We start from the raw sequence: 5,470 nt of genomic DNA on the forward strand, positions 1-5,470 counted from the left end.
ATTATAGCTTATACACTTAAGCACATAGCACATAGCATATATCATATAGCATATCCCTTTCTCGCAACTTTTATATCCTTATATTCTTCACAATCAAAGCGTACTTGCTTAACCTTAGCTATTTATCAAATCACACTAATATAACTCTTTTTCGACCATAGCTGTCACTTATAGCTCTTAATAACAAACGATTTAAATTTTCTTTTTCTTTTATTCCTTAATTTGAACCATACATACAAAACACAACCATATATATTCAATTTTGATCTCATATAATCAAGCACAACTAATGCAAATCACAAGAGTCATTTACGCACTTAAACTTCATCCTTTTTAATCAAAAATCCGAATCATAATCACATTAAGAATCAAAATCAACGCCTTCTTTTAATCATCAAAATTCGAACATAAACACCACCCCAATCTTTGTCATGCAATCAAGTTTCCACTAGCCATTAAGATAATTGACAAAACCAACTTAATTCCTCTTTTTTACTCCTAAGACCCATTCAGGTTTTTCCATAAATCAAACATACAAGAATCAATTTTGACATGCAAGGTTATATATCACATTTCCCACTTGTTTTAATCCTTTACTAGATCATTCCATTCATTTAAACACCAAACCATGCATCACCTAGCGATTCTAACTTTAATTAACTCATTCAACCAACATACATTCACTTAATCAACAAATTAATCCCTTTTAAACTCATTTTCCATTCGGCAAGAATCAAATTCACAACTCAAAGGACTAAACATTGACATGCACAACTTGATCTTCTTTAAAACTAACATGCAATTACTTTTTATGCTCAATAAGCTTAGTGTTTACTAAGATCAACTCATCAAATCCAATTCCTCTTTTTAATTAGCAAAAAGCCGAAGTATAATCCAACATGCAAACCTTGATTTTTGATTTTTCTAAGCAACAATCACCTACATACATCCATTTACTTCCTAAAACAATCAATGGAATCATTTTATCAATCACATATTCGAGTTTCAATAAAACAAACAAAACCCTTTTTCAAGCTTTCAAGAAACCATAACATGCAAAGCTAAAAAATCAAATTATCATATCATAGAAACTCCACCGGCTCTCCTTGGATCATAGCCCATAACGGGTCTCCTCTCGAGTTTATGACCCCAAAATTTCTTGAAATCACTCTTATAGTTATGTATCAAGAAATCATTTTCCTTGAACACCACCATAGTGACTAATCATCAAAACACTTGCAAACACTTACATGCAAATGAAAATCGAGAAGTATACCGAAAATAAAGTCTAGAGGAAGCAATATTTTTGAGTTTGAGTAAAGTTTGAGGGTTGCATGCAAGTGAGAGAGATGAGAGATGGAGAGAGCCGAGAGAGAGAGAGTGTTCGAGAGAGAGAGTGAAGGAAAGACAGAAAAAGAGAGAAAGGGAAATGGGGTGCATGGGAGGAAAAAGAAAAAGGGGGGGCAAATGGATTTATATACTACCAAAGCAAGGGCAATCTTGTAATTCACTAATTCCTTTTTATGCTCATTGTCCCTTTTCTTTTGACTCAAATGCAACAAAAATTAGATATAAAATATTTCTCTCTCGGAAAGTCAGAAATTATTGCAAGTGGCGATTTTAACACGTAGATCTCGAAATTAGCTTTTTAACCATTACTCATAATAGATTTTTGAGCAGACGGTTGATTTTATATGAATTTCGCAAGCTCGCTTTAATAATAACATTTTCCACATAAAATCAATTTAAAAAAAATACAAAGACCATCAAATGAATCCACTCATCATTTTTAAAAAGTCTCTGGGACTACTAAGAAGATATCAGAATAAATCTCATGTTTTTATCTTACTCGGATGATTTTATAAAAATGCGCGAAGGTTAATTAAACCTTTATTTAAATCACATAATTCCTAAAACAAATGTCACAGAACACATAGTCATGCACACAGACAATAATTTCACATATATAATCACATAACGACTCAGGTTTGATCATATAATTTATCCTTCTTTAATCTTTATTCTTTTCTACGCGTACCGGGTCACGTTCAACCTGACGGCCCGACGCTCAGCGTTTCGATTACGCTTCTCATTATCATTATCAATCGACACGTCACTTAGGATGAAATACTTTATTTAAACATTCATTTCATAATTCATATTTTATATTCTTTAACTCCTTATTAGGACGGGTTCCGTTCTACCTGACGGTCCGACACCACAGCTTAACTTCTAAGCTGACTCTTTAAATTGGAACGTTTTGATTTACGCTCCTATATTCTAATATACAGAAAAGACAATAAATCAGCACTTAGTCACATAATTATAATCACATCACATAACACATACTTTATTGACTTAATTACGTCACAAAATTCTCAGTCGTTACATTGATCCTAAATCAAAAGGAAAAGAAAAGGTTGGTGAACCTTTAAAGATTGAGAAAAAGATAAGTTCTTCCATTTCAGTTTATCAAACTACAATGCTTGATGATGATTTGATAGAAGATGAAACTGTTCAAATTCTGAAGATAAGAAAGATAATTGAAGAATGTAAAACAACCTCTGACACTGCTCTAGTTGTTCAGAATAAAGAACAGCAAGCTACAGAAGAAATAACAAATTCTGATCATGTTAATTTGGAAAAGATGACAATTGCTGATAAGAAGAAGCTGTTATGGAAGAAAGCTACTCCAGTTGAACCAAAATCCAATCTCTTGATGAATCAACTTGCAACATTCGGGTTGAGATCCAAGCAACCTAGAGATAAAGCTGGATTAGGTTCTGATGAAGAAAAGATACAAACAGGAGTAGAAGCTACTCTAAGAGATCCTTTCATGTTGACAGACAAACCATATGAACAAATCAAACAAAAGCACCTTGACAAAGTGTTATCTGCTCAAATCGTGATAGATGTTCATGATAAAGAAAATCTAAAGGAGAAATTGATTTTATTTTTCTATGATGGATTAACTTACAGACTAGCTGATACTGATGTGCTAAAGAAGTCTGTCAGAGAACTTCAACATATTCACTATTTTCTGGAAGTAAAATCTGATGTTACAAGAAGATGGTCAGAATACATTTTGAAGGCTATAAGAGATGATGGAAGAGAAATTCCTATGCTGAAGAATTCTGCTAAGGTGGAAGTTATTCTGAAAGGAAAATGCTTATGTTATAATGAAAACTCTTCACATCCTAGAGTTATCAGACTTGGTGATGGACTTGAAAGAACATCAATTCAAGCTCTCAGAACAACCATTTATCAAATTGGTGATAGTAAAGATGAAGAACTGATGCAGGTCAAAACACAGTTAGTTGAATTTTTAAGGAAAGCTGAAGACAAGCTGGTAAGAGATTTTGTTAAGAATCATTATGGATTCAGATTGATCCAGTGAAGTTGGTAAAGCTACAAGGACTGTAAGTTGTAGTTAATAGTCTTATTAAACTCTTATTGCATTTGAACTTAAATGTTTTTGACATCATCAAATCTATTAACTTGTATATTTTTGCACAATTTACAAGTTGGGGAGATTGTTAGATATATTTGAGATGTCATGTCTAATATGTTTCATGTTTAGTTTTCAGATCTTAACAAACAGGAAATATCAGTACTTACTGGAATCAGTATTTACTGGAAGTCAGAACTTAAGGATATCATGACTTAAATTATCAGAAGATAAATATCAGAAGATGGATATCAGAACTTAAGTACGAGAGGACTAACAGTTAAGGAAGGAAGCTGATTTACAGGATAGAAGATCGAGACTAATACAAAAGAAGATATGCATGGAAAGAGTTAGAGGACTGAAAGAATTGTATAAGATATCTGATTGATATTTTTCAGGAGACAGAATTATATTCCATATCAATTAGAAGTTATCTTGTAACTGTGTACTATATAAACACATACATAGGTTTACACTATATGTGTTATCATTATCGAGAAGATCATACATCGTAACCTAGCAGCCCTCGTGATATTTGTTCATCACTGAGAGAGAACAATTCAGTTGTAACAGAGTTTTTATATCGAATATATCTGTTTACTGTTACTTGTGTTCGAAATCGATTTGATTGTATTCTACACTATATTCAACCCCCTTCTACAGTGTTGTGTGACCTAACATTTGAAATTCAACGTATGTATGTATGGGAAAATGTTAAATTTTTATTTACACTGCTGTTAACAAATTAAGAATATGTTATATATGTGTGTTAACCTGTAAATTATTGTATGTTACATTTCTAAGTAAATTATGACGGTTTCAATTATTTATATGTTAAATATATAATTTATGTACATGTATAATTATTATTAACATCTAATGCGATAATTGATTACTTAAATAACATGCATTTATAAATATTCAAAAATTAAAATTATGTAATGAATAAATTGCTATAATTTATATATGGTATGCACATTATCACTAACAAATAATTCATATCTATTTTTACGCAACTGAGTATCAATCATGGTTGTAGAATAAAAATAAATTATATAAATTTAAGACTTATTATTGATATTAATGATTTTTTCTAGAATTCGAAGGAAAAATTGTAATTATATCGTTATTTAAACAGTTTTTAAGTTTCTTTCATTACAACTCTAATATTTTTTCATATAATAATTTGATAACATTGTATATTATTCCCTAAAATTAAATATTTTTTACTTCGATAAAGTTTTATAAATATCAGTTGAACCGGTTAATTTTTTCAAATTATTGAACAATATATTTTTTCTCTAAATAATATAAAATACATTAAATCAAATGCTACAATATAGTATAGATATAACTTTTATTTGAATAATTCAAAATATTGAAATAATTCAAAATATTTGTACAATTTTATCTTGATCAATGAATATTACTTATCTAAAAGAATTCTTTTTAAAAAACTAGTTTTTTAAAGTGAAAAATACAAAATAAATCGACTTAATATATCATCGTAGTTTTAAAAAATCTCGTGAGATCTCATATTAAATTTGGAATATTTTTAAAATTGGAATAAATCCCAAAAACAATAATGTGATATGAGTGAAGTTAGTAATTTTAATACAAATAATCAATTAACTTTATCCTATAAAGACCCAAACACATAAATTTATATTAACATAAGATATTAACAAATTTCACATTATTGGTAATATATTCTCGCCGAACTTATAATTTAAATTTATTAAACATAAAATTTGACGATATTTTTCGACCGGGTCATGTAGACAAATTTCGAATATTTTTTTAATAATGGGTCAAATTCTGATATCAAATTCGAAAAAAAAGTAAAATGCACTGACTCATTATAATTCGAACTTATCTAAATATGTTGTACTAATATAGATTATTTATATATAAGCGATTCTATTTTCAATATTTTTTTTAAAATTGTATATGTATATTTTAATTACTTTTTATAATAAAAAATATGTTAAAAAAATATGAGATATTTTTCAAACTAAAAAA

Source organism: Apium graveolens, chromosome 4 (genome assembly GCF_009905375.1).
Source record: "Apium graveolens cultivar Ventura chromosome 4, ASM990537v1, whole genome shotgun sequence".
NCBI lineage: Eukaryota > Viridiplantae > Streptophyta > Magnoliopsida > Apiales > Apiaceae > Apium > Apium graveolens.